The sequence below is a fragment of the Heterocephalus glaber genome, unplaced genomic scaffold (genome assembly GCF_053883595.1).
Source record: "Heterocephalus glaber isolate CG9 unplaced genomic scaffold, H.glaber_assembly_v1.0 deba00001564, whole genome shotgun sequence".
In the NCBI taxonomy this organism is placed as follows: domain Eukaryota; kingdom Metazoa; phylum Chordata; class Mammalia; order Rodentia; family Bathyergidae; genus Heterocephalus; species Heterocephalus glaber.
The window spans coordinates 528,443-547,316 of record NW_028258351.1 but is presented as its reverse complement, the minus strand read 5'-3'; the positions used below and the strand labels follow the sequence as shown (position 1 = coordinate 547,316).

Below are 18,874 nucleotides of genomic sequence, written 5' to 3'. Positions count from 1 at the left end.
GGCAATCTCAGCTGGTCGTGGTGGTCCTGTAATCCAAGCCTTCAAGGAGAGTGAGGCAGAAGGCTCACAAACTCAAGCCCAGTCTAGGAGATTTGGTTAGACCTGCCTGTCTCTTTCTCAAAATTAAAAAGGGGCTGGGTGGAAATTAGCTTCAGTGCAAAGGCCCTGGGTTCATCCCCACTACCCATTCATTCATTCCAGTAAAGCATCTCACTGATAATAGTATAAAATGAATTACAGTGTTTCTGGGTCACAAAAAGGTAGGAGAGGGTTAATGATACTACGTGTGTTGTCAGCTTACCCCTGTGCTGTGATCCTCTGTCTCCCCCCCGCCCCTTCGGACAACAATGATCGAAGCGGACCAAAATGGACAAAAAGCAGCACGCATCAAGCAGTGGGGGACGAATGAGTGGACGTTTCATGGAATATAAGGAAAAGCCGCCCGCCTGTCAGGGAGAGGTTCCATAAGGCGGATGCACCATGGATAAGTTTAAGTCCATTGACCTTTTGTACAGGTTTTGGTACATAGGTGAAGGTGACAGACTGCAGGGATGCGCCTGGTCACACTCACTAGTCGGCCGCTGAAGACCAGAAAGCAAGGTGCTTCCCTTACATTTCACTTTCTCCAGGGCTTCGCCCATTTGCTTTTTAGGGAACTTAATTATTTGGACCCTTTGGTAGACATGAAGGAAGTGTTTCAGAGCAGCCACTATCACAGGATAGTAGGGAAAGAACACTGGGGTGGAATCAGACCCGTATCTCAGTATGAAGCTCAGCTTTGCACTTTTGATTCCTCATCTTGGCTGTGCGAGATGATGCCGCCTTGACGGGCTGAGGTAAGGATGGAAAAAGGGGTGTGTGAAAGCTCCTGTTGGCGGAGGCCAGGGGTCTCAGCAGCAATTCTCTTCTACTCTTCATCACTAACGGTTGCCATCATGCCTGGGGGCCCCGTCTCCCTCCATAGAAGGAAGAGGTGTTGCTGTGGACACTCACTGTACCCATTCCCCCTTCGTCCGCAGCCGCTGCTTTGATGGCAGCACCCCTGTCCATGCAGCAGCAGCATTTTCAGGCAGTCAGTGGATCCTCAGTCAACTATTGGATGCAGGGGTCTTAGCATCGCACTGGACACAGGCCTGGGTTAAGTAAAGCAAGTTAGCCAGCTGTAAAACCTTGGGCAAGTCTAGTGAATCTCTAGAAAGTCATCTGTTGAGGGGCGAGGTGGCACAGGCCTCTCGTCACTCGGAGGCTGAGACAGGAGGCTGAGATCTCTGTGAGTTGAAGGCCAGGCTGAACTACACAGCAAGACCTTGTCTCAGACCAGCCCCAGCCCTGCAAAAAAAGTCATCTGTTGGGCCAGGGATTTAGCTCAGTGGTGCCTGGCCTGCCTCAAAAGCGCAAGGTCCTGAGTTCAATCCCTGGTACCAAAAAAAAAAAAAAAAAAGTCATCTGTTGAGTGTGGAGAACAACAGTAATGTCTGACCCATTTACCCAGCCCTTATCACCAGTCAGATGTTCTTCCCCCCCAAATTTTTATGTGTTAACCTACAAGAGCCTCTTGGGTCAGTACAGTGCTGTTAGTGACCTACTTTTATATCTTAGGAAACATAAGCCCATTGACATTTGTAACTTGCCTGAGGCCACTCACTGGCAGGTGTGATGCCCCCCCCCCCAAGTTTATTGGTACATTTTTGGTATACAATACAGTTATATTCATCATTGGGATCTTGTACCGTTACATGAGTCTCTTGGTTCTTATTTCTTTTCCCCTTCCCTTGCCCTCTCTTCACCCCCTCCACCCTTCCCTATTTGCAAAGACCTTGTTTCCATTTTTTTTCCTCTTCTCATATTTTTTCCTTTCTCTTTTTTCCCTTCCCCACCCCTCCCAATTCCCCTGCTCTTTTAGACCTTTTCTTCTTGTTACACAATATCAGTTACACATTTTTTAAATTACAGTATCAAGATCTAGGAGACACTACAGATTTTACAGAATTTAAAAGGATATAGAAAGCATATAACAAATATCTTTTTTGAAATAAATTTGACCACTTCTAAGAAGTACCTTGGAAGACAAATTAATGAAACTAACTCTGGAGGAAATATAAAATTTGAATAGCACCTATTAAAGAAAGTATATTCCTAGCTTGAAAATCTACCTATGTGAGAACAGCAGGCTCATAAACATTTTAACTGATAAATAATATCAAACATTTAAAGCAGAAAAAAGAAGGAACACTTCTCCCCTCATTTTAGGAACTCAACATTGTGGTAATCCTAAAACTGGATAAAGATAATAGAAGAAAAAAGTATGAACATAGATAGAAATTTGTTTAACAAAACAAACTATTGGAAGTCAGATCTGGCAGGATGTAGAAAGTGGTTTTGTTATAGGGATGGCAGTGTTGGTTCAGCATTGGAAGATCCACCCCCAAAAGTCATCATTTTAACGGAGGAAAGGAAGAAGCCATATGATCCTGTCACTAGTTGGAGGAAAAGTATTGGACTAAATTCTACAGCTGTTTGTGGTAAAAGCTATCAGGAGACTAGAAGTAGAACAGAACCTTCTCAACAGATTAAAGACATGTACTCCATACTTCCAGCGAGAATGCCTTATATAAATGGAGAAGATACAATGCTTTCTCCTTAAGGTGGGGAACAAGGGCAGATATGCTTACTCTTTATCTGTCCATTGAACTTTGAAACCTAGGCCCCACCAAAATAGTCTGGCAATAAAATGATACAACTAGGATAGGATTGGCACAGCAGAAGCAAAATCTTTATATGTAGATGAAATAATCATCTACAGAGAAAATACTAAGAAATCTCTAGGAGCCCCTAGAACTTGTACTTGAATTTAGCAGGATTAGAAAACACAAGGTGTATATAAAAATTCAGGTCTGTGTATACTTTGCTATAAATGAAGAATTGGGTATTGAAATTTAAAAGTTATGTAGGAGTACAAAGGATGTAGAAAAGTTTTTAAAAAAAGTGTCGGAAGAAGTTTAGTACCTAATTTTAAGACTTCTTCTAAAGCTACAGTCATCAAGGCAGTGTTGGTGTAAGGAAAGACATATAGATCATTTGAATAAAACAATCTAGAAATAGAACCACACATATATGGTCCACTGAGTTTTGAAAGATTATTTTACATTAGCATTTTATAGAATATAAACTCGATTCAAGAGCCGAGGAAGAGATAGTGTTTTCAGCAGACGGCACTAGAAGACCTGGTATCCGTATATAAAAAATTAACCTCAACCCTTTTTTTCCATACATGAAAATAACTTGAAGGGATCTATGAACCTAAATAAGAAAGCCTAAAAGTATAAAACTTTAAGGAGAAATTATAAGGGAAAATATTTATGAATTCAGGGTAGGCTAGAACTACCTAGGATACAAAAAACATGATGTATAAAAGAAAAAAACTGATAAATGAGATTCCATCAAAATTTAGAACTTTAAATGACATCATTAAAATGAAAAGTAGTCCTTAAACAGACCATATTTACAATGCATATAACCTATGAGCAGAATATATAAAGAATTCTTAGACCTCATCAATAGACAACCCAATTAAAATGTAGACATAAGATAAATAGCCAGTATAGCACAAAGAATGGTGTGCAACTGTAGAATCAGAAAAATACTAATCAGTACAATAATAAGATTGAATTATACACTCATTAGGGAGATGAAGTTCAAAGTTTTAAAAGCATTGTCATGACTTTTTCTTTTTGTTGGATTCTCCCCCTTTGCGTTTAATTTGTTTTTAATTGGTTCTGGGACGATCTGAGCTTCTCTGCCCTCTGGGCCGGGAGCGGCGGGACTCAGTACTGTGGTCTGGTGGTCCGGTGTCCTCTGCGTCTTTGTAATGTGGAACCAGGTGGCTGTACAGAGGAGCGGGGTTGGGGGGCTGTCCAGTGGATCGTTGTGGGGGTGCGGGCTGATTCGGTGTGTTCCGTGCGACTCAGGTGTGATGCCTTTTAGTGAGGTCTAAATAATGGGACAAATGTGAAAGCCAGGAATATGTGAAGTGCCAGCCCCTCCCTCTGTGCAATCTCCTTCCCGCCCTCTAGTTCTCCTGCTCATTAGTCTTGGGCCCTGGGCAAGTGGATTGCACTCTTCTCTGCCTCAGTTTCCTCAGCCGTGGAAGGGGAGGGAGTTGGAAGCAGTCATGGACTGATCCTCTCCCTGAAAATGTTCCATCCCTCTAAAAGTTTCCTGGGCCCTTTCTCTTCCCTTTGGGAGATCTGTTGTCCTCACACCATGCACCCAAACCTGCGTTTCCATCAGGGCTGGTGTGGGCAGGACTGGGTGTCTCCACCGGGTGTTGTATACATGCTGGCAAAGGGAACATACTGCCAGGTGCTGTACATGGTGGAGTTCATGGAGTGCTCTGCTGTACCTCACACACGCAGGCTATCGTTGCAGGGCTTTTTTTTTTTTTTTTTTAAGTTTTAAAAGAGTTTAATGGAGCCAATAAGGGATATAAATTGTATTCTGGCAGACATTAAAACCTGCTTTCTCTTACCAAAGAAAATGGCATGTATTATCAAAATTTGACAACTGAGATTAAAGGGTATTAAGATTAAGCTTCAGAGCACCAACTAAAACAAAACAACCAAAAACATTGTTATTCAACTTGGAAAGAGGAACTAGAACCAAAGCATAAAGGGGAGATTAAATATGTGTTCCTCCATCTCAAAATCCTGTAGGAAGAGGAGTTCTGGCCTCTCGTGAACAATGCTTCACACCACCAAACCCAGTTACAGAATCTAAATTTACAATGACAGAAAAGCAAAGATTAACTTCAAGTGCATTTCTTGGTATATTCCACAGGGAAGCTGGAAAACATTCATAATACACAGGCTTGCCCATTTCAGGTAAAATGACAGATTGCTATAATTCTTCCTGCTATTATATTCACACAAACAAACAAAAAAACCCACTTTTGCAAGAATTTAGAAATACATCACTTTCATTCCTAGTTTGAATATGGACTTCACTTTTAAATAAGGGCTATATCTATAAAGAATACAGAACTTCAATTCACACATTTCTAACATTCCATTCACATCCCACCCAGTTAATAATGGTTAACTTTGCAATTTCTTCAGCTACTCAATAATGTTTCTGTGAAGAAACTTTGCTAAGTTTAACAAAGTGCTGTAATTACTGGAAAAACCCTTACACTGATTTGGAGTGGTCATTTAAGGATAAAAATAGAAAGTGATACTGGACTACAAGTTTGCAAGGAAACATTTTTCACTGTCCTTCTTGATATATAATAGGATAGAATAAATTACAGTACCTGGCAGGCTGACATCAGTTCTTCAGTTCAAGATATTAAAAATGAGGATGAAACATGCTCTAAAAAGTTGCAGGTACAGAGATAGTATATTTTACTCAAAGAGGACTCTATTGAGAACTTTTATTTAGGTCTACCTTAACATCGGGAGAACCTCCATGCGGTTCCATCCTTTTTAGAAAGAGATTCCAAACCACTTCTTAGGAGAGGGAATGGAGGGACAGAATAATTAGGTTTTGGTATCTGTGATCACATTATTAGTTGATAAAACAGCTTTATCATCTTCCACCCACTACAAGGAAAACTGCATGAAGTAGGGTAACCATGAAAAATATTAACACAGGATATGAAGGATTAGAATACCTACCCACCATACACCTCCCTAATACTGAATCGAAATTCAGGAAGCCCATTCTCACAGGTTAGGACCTCTTTCCGGTCACCCTGAATACAGTCTATACATTTACATTTACCATAAGGAAAGTACCTCAGAAAGTAGTACTGGTTTTAAAATTGAGTATGTGACGCCTACAGGATTAACTTGGGGGCAGTTTAATAACATTGCTATCTTTAGAGCACAAACACACAAAGTGAATCTAATAAAGTTCTGTGTACTGTTTCTGTTGAGAGCAATGCTACATAATTCTAGAGAAAAATCATTTGAGTAGGCCTAGTTCTCCCACCTGCAGACCAGCTATAACATTCCAAGACATAATTCCATTTTGGCCTCAGGTCACAACTGAGATCTCAACGATCCCATGATGCTGTAATGCTGTAGGACAAAACCACCTGCAAGAGACACCCTGGGAGGAACCAAATCTTCATGTGCATAGATCCTTCATTGGTTCTTAGATTTCCGGCGCCCCCACCCATTCTTTCGTTTACACCTTGTTCATCCCAACGTGATACTGAACTCTCCATATTCAATTGTTACATTTGCTTTTCCTGATGTACTAAATAAAAAGTGCTGCAAGTTAGGGCACCTTGTTTTTGCCTTCCACGGCAGCGCAGATCAGACCCAAAGCTCAACTTCTTAGTCCCATTTGTGCACACCGGTGACCCCAGCGACTCCAAGGGCCCCAAAGGCCACCTGGACGACGTGGCGAGAGCCTAAAGTCAAAAGGACCAGAGAGAAAAGATGAAAAGGAAAGGGGGGTGGGGGGCAAAGGGAAAAAAAGGTAGAAACGACACTGGAGACGTCACGGGCCTAGAGCCAACCTAGCGCTGCTTGGCTCACGCCAAAGCCCCGCTTACAAAAAACTGAGCAGCTCCTGAGCCAGCCCACGCCTGGAAAAACAAACAAAAACGCTTCTCGTAGTGCCGCGCTTAGAAACAGAAGCCACTCAGACTGCGTTCCTTCCCCCTCACTCACTCCGAAGAGAGAATGAGAACGATCATCAATGGCAAACGGCAGCTGCAGCAAAGCAACACCAAGAGCCAGCTTCACGCTCAGGAAGGAACACTACGCCTCCTCCTCGTGGTTTCTGGTACTCTACACGATCAGAGAAGCTTCTCTAGTAACGAACTATAGAAATGATCCCTGAAAGTATAGCCTTAACCCCACCCCCCGCGACGTTCCTTCCTCCACGAAACGCACACACATCTCGCCGATGGCGAGGACGTCTTGGGACAACACTTCACACGCAGGCCTACTGACATGCTCCCCGAAGAAAGCGCTTTTCCCCTACCAGGTGCCACAAAGCACTCGGAACGCTCTTTCGCTCTTGCCCTTTCGCAAAAATAATTCACGCCGTCAGCTTAATTAACATACGGTCGCGAAACAGCCAATCACGAGCCAGTTACTTCTAGCGCCCCCCCCCCCGGGCCGCCCCGCTTCCGCCGCGCAGCCGCTTCCCGCGCGTCACGCTGACGGCCAACAATGGCGCCCGAGCGCTAGGAAACCTCCCTCCGCGGCACGCCTCGGTTTGGACTGCGGGGCCCAGCAAGGGAGGCCTCTCGCGAGAAAAAACGAGCCGAAAAGTGGACGGTGAAGCCCACCAGACAAAGCCAAAGACTACGACATCTGCACCGCGTGCCCCACTTTAAAATTTTATCCTGTGAGCAAAAGACCGTTGGGGTTCCCACCCCCAATCAAGGAATTTTGCACTCTACAAATGACACGGCTGTGTTTAAACGAACAAGAGAGTATTTTATATCCACATCCCACCCCCCCACCCCTCACCCCCCCTCCCCCTCCCCCTCCCCCCATCCCCCTCCGTAAGCTTCAGCTCGGGTGGCTTCCCATTGTGCTTGGGTCAAGGACGAGGCTTTTCTACGTCCATACGAGGCCCTGCGTGCTCTGGCTCACACTCCCCGCTTTGAACCCTGCTAGGCGCCCCGGGCTCCCTCGGGCTCCCTCCTGCCCCCCGGCCTGTCCACAAGCGGCTCTCTCCAGCGGGGATTCTTCCCTCAACTGAGCTGTCATTCAGACATGCAGACATTCAGATGTCTGTCCAAGTGTCTCTATCTCCCCGAACCTTCCCTCGACCACCTTCAGCAGATCAAACACCTCTTTTGTGTGATTATTTGATGAATGCCTGCCTCATGCACGAGACTTAAGGTTCCGAAAGGGTAAGGACTGTGAACGGCATGGTGTACTCACAAAACCCCCAGCACCTACCACCGGATGAAGGAATCCACGGGCACACTCCCGGTCTGGATAGGGACCTTTGACTTCGTCACTGGTCATTCTTCAACCGCGGGGGTGGGATGCGTCCCCCGAGATACTACTCAAACGGCGGTGACTTAAAGATGGAGCCCCGAGGTCCACTTACATCTTCCGTGTGGGGTGGGGGGGGGGGTACTGGGGACTGTAACCCAGGGCCTTTGCACTGAGCTCCATACATCCCCAGCCCTTTTTTATTTCTGTATTTTGACACGGGGTCTTGCTAAATGACTACATTGCCCAAGGTGGGCTTGAACTTGAAAGCCTTCTGTCTCAGCTTCCCAGAGTGCTGGGATAGCACGCTTGGGCCACCTCACCTAGTTCCACTAAACGTTTTAAGAGGGAGGCTGAGGAGCCGGGCATGGTGGCGCACGCCTGTGATCCCAACACTCTGGAGGCTGGGGCGGGAGGATTGCCACGAGTTCGAGGCCAGCCTGAGCAACATAGTGAGTTCAAGGCCAGCCTAACTATACAACAAGACCCTGTCTAAATACCAAAAAAAAAAAAAAAAAAAAAAAGAACAAGAAAGAAAGAAAAAGAAAAAGCACAACAGGCACGTCCTAATTGAACCAGAAACACAAAGAAGCAAATTAGATTCTCTCACATTTGAAAAGGTGTCCACCTTCATGAACACAGTTGTCCCTAAACGTCCGAGGGGCACTGGCTCCAGAACCCCCCTGCAGATACCAAATTCTACAGATGCTCCAACCCCCTTATATTAAACGGCACAGTTATATCCTCCCAGTATACTTTTTCTTTTTTCGGTTGCTTTTCCTCCTGGTTTACGTTAAATCATCTCTAGATTACACTGCATTAATTTTGTATTTGTTATTTTTCAGTACATAGTTGTTATACTGTATTTGTTACAGGAAATACTGGGAACGGAGTATGAAATATTCTGACTCCCAACCTGTTAATTGTATGATACACCGAGTTCTTGTTCTCTAGAAATCGAAGACTGAATCCTAGGAACAAGGGAGGTTAAGAGTACGAAGAGGGTGGGGGATTTAGCTCAGTGGTGCCGCCGCCTGCCTGGCAAACACAAGGTCCCGAGTTCGATCCCCGGTACCCAAACCAACCAACCAAACAAAAGTGTGCGGAGATATTTATTGATAGGAAAGCTCCCGAGGGACAGGAGGGACCCCGAGTGGGTAGCCGGGACCCCGCTTTACAGAATTTTGTTTTTTGCTTCTTGTTTTAGAGTTTTATACGGTGAAACCCATGTGGGTACAACGGGGGCCGCAGCCATGAACATCCAATAAGGTTACAAGTATAGTCACTTAGGTAACAGCGGTCAAATCGGGAAACGAGCCACGTAACAAGCGTGGACGGAAAGAACAAAGATTCTCCTAGGAAGTGGTGGGTCCAGAGGTCTCTGGTCACCCATGGGGTGGCTGATGTCTGTCTAGACTTCATTAGGCCCAGTGTTTGTTCTTTGAGAAAGTATGTAGACCTGGTCATCTTGCCTGTAACCTGAGGCCTGGTTTTCATCCGATGTGTCTCCGGTGCAGCTGTGGTGTGTTTCACCTTTGCCCGGGCCCTCTGGAGGAGCATCCTAGCCCTATCTGACTGTCTATGCTATTTCTACCTAGCTCATCTATCTATAATACGTTGTTGAAGGAACAAGGACAAGAAAAAAGCCTCCATATGTTCAACACTGATGCAATCTCCCTTCCCCTTCCCCTTGGCAAGTACTGGGGATTGAATCCAGGAACATCACAGTGAGCTACAGCCCCAATCCTTTTTAATTTACTTTTTAAATTTTTCAGACAAGGTCTCGCTCTGTAGCCCAGGCCGGCCTCAAACTCAGAGTGATCCTCCTTGCCTCAGCCTCCCAGAGCGCTGGGATTACAGGCATGCGCCACCACTGCATGCTCAGACGCAATTTTCTTAATAAATATTGTCAGCCAGGCACAGTGGCACGCACACACCTGTGATCCCAGCTGCTTGGGAGGTTGAGATAGGCGGATCGACAGCTCAAGGCTAGCCTGGGGAATTGAGTGAGATGTGCCACGGCCCGTGTGGCTGAAGGATTCACGGAGTGGGCAACGACAGTGAGGCATTAAGAAAGACAGACAAAGAGTTGTAAGGTGTAGGTGGGGCCAGGTGGGGCTCTACCTCCCGATGGGAGGAAAAGACCACCAAGCAAATGGCCGCACGTTTATTGATAGTGGTAGAGATATGGGAAGTGCAGGGGGAGCTAAAAGGGGCTGGTCTGTAACCGGAGCTGGTCTAAGGTCTGCAGGACATCACGTTTGATGTTTCTCTGGCGAATGGGCGGGGAGGAACACACATCCTCTTCTTGGCCAGGCCTTGCTCCACCATACCCTGTTGTCGCCCGTTCTCCGCCCGCGGGGCCCTGCCTCATCCGCGGGAGGAGGCGTTTAGACCTGGCCATAGTGATCTACAGCGCAGTGCTCCCAGCAGAGATGATATCTCAAAATAAAATTTTCAAAAAGGGCTGGGAGTGCAGGTGAGTGGTACAATGCTTGTGCAAGGCCCTGGGTTCAATATCAACCACCCACCGGCAAAAACAAAAGCAAAAAAAAAATTTTTTTTTTGGTACCGGGGATCGAGCCTCGGGTCTTTGCACTTGGGTAGCAGGCGGCGAAACCACTGAGCTAAATCCCCGGCACAAAAAATTTTTTAACACTGTGGGGGGCCTTGCCCCCCCCCCCCCGGAATTCTTGAGTGCCTATTACGGACATGCCCGGGCTTGTTGCAGATCTACCCGGCAACAAGGAAGTAGCCCCAGTACACTCCTCTTGCTCCTCCCCTCTCGCCCTACGGTATATATGTTGTAGCAGCTTCCGCAATAAACGAGACTTGATCAGAAACCTGTCTTGTCTCCATCTCTCGTGTCCCCTGTCCCCTCTCATCCTCGCTCCCCCTCTAGGGTCTCCGTTGACTTACCCGCGGGCCGGGACATAACACGAGGTCGGTTGAGTACAAGGATTTACACACAATCCCTGAACGCATAAAACGAGACTGTACTGAAAGAAACCCCCCCCGCCTCCGCGCCGACACGGACAAACTAAAACCAGGAACTCCAGACTGCAAAAAGGACTAACGGGCAGTAAAACTAGAAATACATAAACTGTTACTGTGTCATATAGTAATTAGCAAAACTGAGAGCAGTGGCCGAGCCCTGTAATTGCAGGAGGATTGACAGTTGGGAGCCCCCCCGCATGGGCCAGTCAACCCAAAACCTTGTAACTGAGGATCGTTCACAAACGTCTCCAACCAAATCCACCTGTGCAAACTTTCAGCGCAAATAAAAGCGTGAAACCTAAGATCTCCCGAAAAATAAGGGTTCAGCCACTGCCCGAGGCAGAAAACAAAACCACCACAGCAGAGTCCCGCATAAATTTAAACCTTGTAACCCAACCCCACGCAAACTGCCGACCTTCTACAGTGCACGGCAGAACCCCAACCGTAGCAAGAACCGAGCAGTTAACCCAACGGAAGACTTTCCCAGAACACACACAGTAAGCGAACCCGAACTCGACAAGAGAAAAACAAAAACCGTACGGTCTAATTTTAACCAACCCCAGAACCAGAGGAAAGCGCGAACGCAGTCCCCCACTACCACAAATTATGCAGTCGAGTTTCCCACATTTGGGGAAATCGCAGGGGTCAGCACATCCGGAGTGCAATGGATAAGCCTCGCCCTGGGAAAACCACCTTCGTGATCATGGTATCTCCCCTGCCAGGTAAGTATGAGCGCCGCGCCGCGCGCGCCACCTCACCCGCCACTCACACTCATTACCTACGCACGGTCACTCACACGCCCACGCCTTCGCCCCCTCCTTTCCAAACCTCACGCTCCCCAACGACACCCCTCACACGCCTTTCTCGGGGGGACCCGCCCGGGGAACTCGGCGGCGGCAACAACGCGCTGGAACCGGCAAGCACCGCGCCTCATCTACATGCTCCCGCCTCTCGCGGTGACGTCCACCGCGGCGTCACCGCTTCTTCCCGCGCTTCCCTCCCGGACGGCCCGACCCCGCGGCTCGGGCCGCCGAAGCCCACGGTGCGGTGCGGCTTTCTCGGCACGGGTCTCAGCCGCGCGCGGTGGCGCTGCGGGGGGCTGGGGGGGGGAGGTCCGTGGCTTCGGGGCGACGCGGCGGAAGGCGGCCGAGCGGGTTGGGCCAGGTCCGAATCGCTGCCTCCTCCACGCACCCGGCGGTCGATCCTCACAGTCCGTCTCCATTTCCCTAAAGTGTAACGGGGGTACAGTCCGCCCGCCCGCCCAGGTTTCGGTGAGGGCTGAACGCCTGCGCCCTGCGGCCGCGGGACGGCCGCCTTCGCCGGGATTCAAACCGGCAGGTTCCGACGCCAGGGGAACAGCGTCCGTCGCGTATCTGCTAACAAACCGAGAACTTGTCCTCTCTTTTTACTAAGAGAGGAAGACACGCTGCGTTTTCCTTTCTGCCGTACTGGCTAAGGCTCCGGGCAGAACAATTCCGTTTGCAGCAACCCTGTGTACTATCAAAGGTGTTGGCCGTATTTCCCTTTTGCTCTCCGTAATTTTCTTGGGAAACCCTTTGTTCTGTTGAGTATGTTTGGTGGATTTTTTTGTACCGGGGATCGAACTCGGAACCCTGCGCTTCCGAAGCAGGCAGCGGCACCACTGAGCTAAATCTCGGGCCCAGTTTTTCCTTGCTTGGGGGGGGGGGCGGGTACCGGGGATCGAACTTGGGCCCTTGCGCTTGTAAGGCAGGCACGAGAACCACTGAGCTAAATCCCCAGCTTTGGCTTGCTTTTTTTTTTTTTTTAACAATACTTAACAAAAGTCACTTTAGATCTTCTGTGAATGACAGAAAAATTTCCACAATTAAATCGGGGGCGGCACAGGCCTGTAATCTCAGCTACCTGGGAGACGCAGGAGGATGACAAGTTCAAGACTAGCCTGGGACACTCCGTTGAGACCCTCTCAAAGTAAAATGTAACACAGAGCAGGGTGTGGAGGCCCAGGCCTACAATCTCAGCACTCTGGGAGGCTGAGGCAAGAGGATCAAGTTCAAGCCCTGCTTGAGAGAACTTCACAAGATGCTGTGTCAAAAAAAGAAAGGCAGGCAGGCCGGCCTCAGGATGTAGCTCACTGAAAGTGTCCTGCGTTCAATCCCCAGGCTCGCCAACAGCATGATGGTGTTTGCCAGCCACACCGATACCAACTGGTGAAGCCAGTTTTTGACAGCACGTATTTTTTTCTTAAAAGGAGTGTGCTTCACATGCCTTTTTCTTTTCGTTTCGTTTCGTTTCTTTTTTTCTGTTCGTTCTTTAAACAGGGTCTGGCTTTGTGTTCCAAGCTGACCTTGAACTCACTATGTAGCCCAGGCTGGCCTGGAACTCACCGTGATCCTCTTGCCTCAGCCTCCTGAGTGCTGGGATCGTAGGCATGAGCCACCATGCCCAGCTCACATCCCATTTTATGTAACATTTTTCTTTTCTTTGTCCTTTTCACGACATAGTGGGTTACAGATAATCTATGTAATCAATATCCTGTTCCTTCCGATTAATTATCCTTTCATATAACTACAAGCAACAGACTTTACAGGTGCATGTTTGTGATTTGGCAGGGTAAATTTCTACTTCACTCCCGATTTTTCTTTTCTTTTCGTACTTCGGGATCCCTTTGCCTCAGCCTGCCAAGGAGCTGGGATGACAGGTGTGCACCATCACAGTCCACTAGTCATTTTAAGGGGTAACTAAATTATTTGGGTTAATACAAGTGATGAATAATAACTATTTTAATTTTCTCTTTTTTGTTTGTTTGCTTTTTTTTTTTTTTTTTTTTTTTTTTGGTACCGAGGATCAAACTCAGGACCCTTGCGCTTACGAGGCAGGCGAGGGACCACTGAGCTAAATCTCCAGCCCTTCCGAGTACTTTTTAAGAGCTCAGTTTTGTCACAAGAAATTCATAAAGCCTGGCGTGGTGACACACGCTTGTCATGCCTAGACTCTGGGAGGCTGAGGCAGGACCGTCGCAAGTTCTACCCTTAGAGAGCAACAGGGACGGTAGGTCAGTGTGAAAGCCCTGGCTTCCATCACCAGTACAAAAAGGAGGCCTGTGCCACCCGCCCGCCAGCCCGCCTGCCGGCTGGGGATATAACCACACAGAAGCTGCTGCAGAGCCTGGATCACTACCAGACCGAGATCGAGCGGCTGACCCCGCGAGCTCACCAAGACCAGCCACGAGAAGATCCAGGCTGCCGAGTACAGAGGCTGGTGGTGCCGGAGGAGAAGCTGACCCTCAAGCAGCAGTATGACGAGCTGGAGGCCGAGTACGACAGCCTCAAGCAGGAGCTGGAGCAGCTCCGCGAGGCATTCGGGCAGTCCTTCTCCATCCACCGTCAAGTTGCCGAGGATGGAGAGACTCGGGAGGAAACGCTTCTGCAGGACTCAGCATCGAAGGACGCTTACTACCTGGGCAGGATCTTGGAAATGCAGAACGAACTGAAACAGAGCTGGGCTGTGGTCACTAACGTCCAGGCAGAAAATGAGAGGCTCACGGCTGTCGTTCAGGACCCGAAGGAGGTATTTCTGTCTGAATAAGACCCCTTAAAATAAAAGACTCAGTCAAGAAACGGGCAAGTGAAATGAACACTTCTCAGAAGTACAGGTGGCCAACAAATATATGAGAAAATGTTCAACATCTCTAGCCATTAGAGAAATACAAATTAAAACAGCACTAAGATTCCATCTCACTCCAGAAGGGATGACAATTATCAAGAAGACAAAGAATAACAAATCCTGGTGAGGCTGTAGTGGACAAGAAAGCCTCCTCCGTTGTCGGTAGGAATGCCAACTAGTGTAGCTTATATGGACCTCAATATGGAGATTTCTCAAAGAACTAAAATTAGAAATTCCACGTGACCCAGCTATTCATTCCCCTTCTAGGTGTCTTCCCAAAAGAGCTAATGACATCGTATGATAGTGACACCTGCATACCAATGCGTGAGAGTGCCACAATTTAAGCAGTCAGCATATCCATCAATGGATGAATACATTTTTAAAAAATGTATCTATACATAATGGAATACTACTCAGCTATAAAGAATGAGACATTTGTGGGGAAATGGGTGCATCTGGAAAATACAGTGTGTGAGTGAAATAAATCAGTTACCATATGGCATCTCATTTGAGTAAGGCAGATTATAAACAAAGGGAGTAACAGTAAAGGATAGAGAGACAGAAACAAGGGAATAGACCTTTTGCAAATGGGAAGGGATCCAGGAGGGAAAAAGGAGAAGAGGGGGAAAAGGGGAAGTAAGCAGAATTAAGGTATACCATGTGGAGAAACCTAATAACCTCAGTGAATGTATGACGTGGTATGTTATAAACACGAGCTAAGAATTACAACAAGAATGAAGATGGGGCAGAGGGAGGGAGGTGGCAAAGGGGACTTAAAAAAAAAAAAAAAAGAAAACTGTATCGTGTAGCATGGACCCACTCCCCAAGATGAATGTAAACATCCTGTACTGCAAATGTGTACTAATGAAATAAAATAATTTTCAGGTGAGATCGGGTATGTTCAGGCTGGTATCACCGTACACTAAAATAAAGTAATTTTCAAAGAACCACAACGCATAATTAAAAAGATAAAAGAAAAGAACAAAAAAGAAGGAAAAGCCGGGGATTTGGCTCAGCGGCACCGCTCAAGGTCCTGAGTTCCATCTCCGGTACAAAACAAACCAAATCATGAAGGAGGCGTGACATGTGGGGAAGTCCAAAACATCAACATAACCCGATCTCTGAATCTAAAACATCCTCGGCTGGGAAAAAACAGTAACTGCACAGCCGCTCTCTGGAGGCCGTCAGTTGGCGGGCGCCAACCCCCATGCACTCCGGCCGCCAGCACTGCCACGGCCCTGCATCCCTCAGGGGCAGGGCTGTGACACAAAAAGCACAGCAACTCTGCTTCCACACCTGCTGGACCGCCCTCTCCCACACAGCGTGTGCCCCACATATTCCCGAAAGTCGTACTTCACAGAAGCCACTTCACACTCCGGCTATTTCCATGGTACCCACAAATCGCAGGCTGGCCAGGCTTCGAGAGGCATCCACGGCCCCTCCCCCCGGTACCAGCACCCCTTTCTTGTTACGGGAACTCCGTTCGACGATGAAAAAAAAAATCACCTGTTGGCAAGTCATGACGTGCAGTGTGGTTACTCGGACCATTTTGAACCTTTAAGGTGCCAGCCACCCGCCGAGACAGCAACGGGGATAGTAAAATAACCCAAGGGAGCACCAGGGTATGTTGAGAGCACACCTCCTCCCCCCCCTCCACTTACAAAACGATGTTACAATTCTGAGTTTGTTTCCGGTACCAGAAAATCATGGAGCTCCAGTCCTCCCGCTTACGAGAAAGGGGGCTCTTACATAAGCACGATAAAAACCAACGCCCCACCTGGCACTACACGCAGGTAAAAAACCCTAAAAGACCTCGATCTACTTTTAAACCTCACTTGCCCAGGGGAAAGCGCGAACGCAGTCCCCCACTACCACAAATTATGCAGTCGAGTTTCCCGCATTTGGGGAAATCGCAGGGGTCAGCACATCCGGAGTGCAATGGACGAGCCTCGCCCTGGGAAAACCACCTTCGTGATCATGGTATCTCCCCTGCCAGGTAAGTATGAGCTCCCAACCCACCCGCGCCACTACCCGCCGCCCCGAACACCACTCTTTGATTCCGGTCAACCCTCCACCCACTCGGAGTCACCGCCACCCACGTGCCGACATCGAAAACACACTCGGGGGGCCCTCAATCTTAGTAGTTAGTCGCACAGCCGCCAGGCTCGAGATGCCCATCCTTTCCCGGGAGCGCGCTTCCAAAATGCACTGAGGCCGCTCATCTGCATACGCCACCTCCTCCCCGCCTTGCGTCACCCGCCCGCCGCCCCAGCCCCAGCCGACCTCCGAGCGCCGCCGCCTTCCCCCCGGCCCTGCTCCTCGGCCGCCTTCCCGCCTTCCAACCACCGGCGCCGTCCGCTCGCACCCACCCGGGCGACACTCTGCGCGCGGCCCGAGACCTTCGCCTTTTCCCCGGACCGCTGCCCCTTGAGCAGAACTGGCCGTGCCGGCGGTTTTGCTCGGCACACGCCGACCTGCCACGGCAGCCCGGCACCATCCCCGCCTGTTTGTTTCAAGGAGAGCGGGGCGTGCTAGCGCGGTGGACGCCAAACAGCAGGACTTGCGGACACGCAGGGAGAGCGGGGCTGCTCGCCCGGCTCCGGGGCCAAGGCGGAGCTTCGCCCACGCTAAGCAAGACGCTTTGGCGTTCCAGGGTCCGCGCGGCCGTTCACTGTTCACGGCCCACCGCTCCACTCCGGAGAGGCGTCTGGCCCCCTCTGTAAGTGCGCCTCCTGAACTTGCACGAGTTCTGACGGCGGCGAGGCCTCAACCGACTACAGGAGCGGAGCAAAGCAACAGCCTAGGCCCTACAGCGTCGCACGGGACTCGGGCGACCCCCTAAGGACCCCAAGGCAGACCAAGAAAAACAGCTAGTGCCTATTGAGCGCTCACAGTGCCCTGGACTTGACACTTCGTCCTCACAGTTCTCGCCGCCATCCTCCCCGCGGCACAGATAGCCTGAGGCGTGACAGGGAGTCTTTGCCTGGCCAAACCTTAACTGAAGTTCGGAACCTTTTCTTCCATTCGTCCTGCGCCTCCTTCTGACATCCAGTTTGAACGCGAGAACCCTGCTCAGTCGGTTTAGCCGAAACACCCCACCCCCACGTCTGATCACAGGGCCAGGCCTCAGCAAGCGTCCGGCCAGGTTGGTGTAACTGCCATTCCGCTCACCCCACCCCACCCCACCCCACCCCCACACACCCCTGCTGGCTCGTGCTCGTTTGGCATCTGCTGAACCCCACACAGCTGTCCTTGGCTGGCTTAATAAATCTCTGATTTACCCCTGCTGTATCCAGAATTAAAAGGAAACTGTCTTCCCCCTTTACAGCACTATGGTCCCGAATAGAGTCAAGCCTGACTGCGCTTTAACAAATATCACTAAATACCACTGAATAATATTTTTCCTTAACAGGCACACTGGGGTTAACTTGCTCAAGGTTACTCAGCCAGTAAGTCACCGTGACACCCTGATTTGAACCCAGCAGTCTGCTTCGGGAGCACACTCTTAGCCTTTGCCTCCTCCACCCTACAGCTGTCCCTCTCTTTTCTCTCTACAGCGTCAACAGGAATCACCTTCAACATGAATTCTTGTGTGTGTACGCGCTAGGATCAAACCTAGGGCTTTGTGCACACCAGGTGAGCGCTCTACCACTAAGCTATATCACCAGGCCTGCCACTGGCATTCTAAAAACCACTTCGAAAGCGCTATATAAACCAGGCATCGTGACATATGTTTGTGATCCCAGTGCTCTGGGATGCTGAGGCAAGAAGGATCTCAAATTCAAACCCAGCCTGGGCAAACGAACAACTTAGCGAGACCCTGTCTCAAAATAAAAAATAAAAAAGGGCTGGGACGTAGCTTCCTGCAAAGTTGGTGGGTTTAATCTCCAGTAAAACACACACACACACACACACACACACACACACACACACACACGCACGCGCGCGCGAATGAAAGAAAGAAAAGGGGGCCAGAGGGCCGGGGATTTAGCTCAGTGGTTCCAGCCGCCTGCCTCGCAAGCACAAGGTCCGGAGTTCGATCCCGGTACCAAAAAGAAAAGAAAAGGGGGCTGGGGACTGGAGTTGCAGCTCAGTGAGGGCTTGCTTGCCATACATACAGCCCTAAATTCAATCCCTAGCCCCCCCCCCCAAGACAAGGTAAACATATTGTACTGTAATCCAGTGGGCACTGATTCAACAATTTCCTTTTTAATATATTTATAAGCGTGCCCCTTAATTTTACAAAATATTGAATTTCAATATGGTGT

At 48.7% G+C, this 18,874-nt stretch overlaps 2 long non-coding RNA genes, 3 other non-coding genes and 1 pseudogene across 5 annotated transcripts; 2 read left to right on the top strand and 4 right to left on the bottom strand.

The window, feature by feature from the left end:
* Positions 1-1,975: 1,975 nt before the first annotated feature.
* LOC147823755 (uncharacterized) lies at positions 1,976-7,472 on the bottom strand. The gene is made up of 2 exons (XR_015443142.1): positions 6,994-7,472; positions 1,976-6,415 (listed from the first exon to the last, which is right to left on the bottom strand). It is a non-coding gene; the product is annotated as an uncharacterized LOC147823755 (long non-coding RNA).
* On the bottom strand, positions 6,644-6,861 carry LOC147823756 (small nucleolar RNA U3). Its single transcript, XR_015443360.1, has one exon. It is a non-coding gene; the product is annotated as a small nucleolar RNA U3 (small nucleolar RNA).
* Positions 7,473-11,527: 4,055 nt separating the features above from the next.
* On the bottom strand, positions 11,528-11,691 carry LOC147823754 (U1 spliceosomal RNA). Its single transcript, XR_015443319.1, has one exon. It is a non-coding gene; the product is annotated as a U1 spliceosomal RNA (small nuclear RNA).
* Positions 11,665-16,375, top strand: LOC147823753 (uncharacterized; annotated as a pseudogene).
* A 71-nt stretch (positions 16,376-16,446) lies between these two features.
* On the bottom strand, positions 16,447-16,610 carry LOC147823752 (U1 spliceosomal RNA). Its single transcript, XR_015443358.1, has one exon. It is a non-coding gene; the product is annotated as a U1 spliceosomal RNA (small nuclear RNA).
* A 140-nt stretch (positions 16,611-16,750) lies between these two features.
* On the top strand, positions 16,751-18,555 carry LOC147823751 (uncharacterized). The gene is made up of 2 exons (XR_015443143.1): positions 16,751-17,751; positions 18,164-18,555. It is a non-coding gene; the product is annotated as an uncharacterized LOC147823751 (long non-coding RNA).
* Positions 18,556-18,874: the final 319 nt, after the last annotated feature.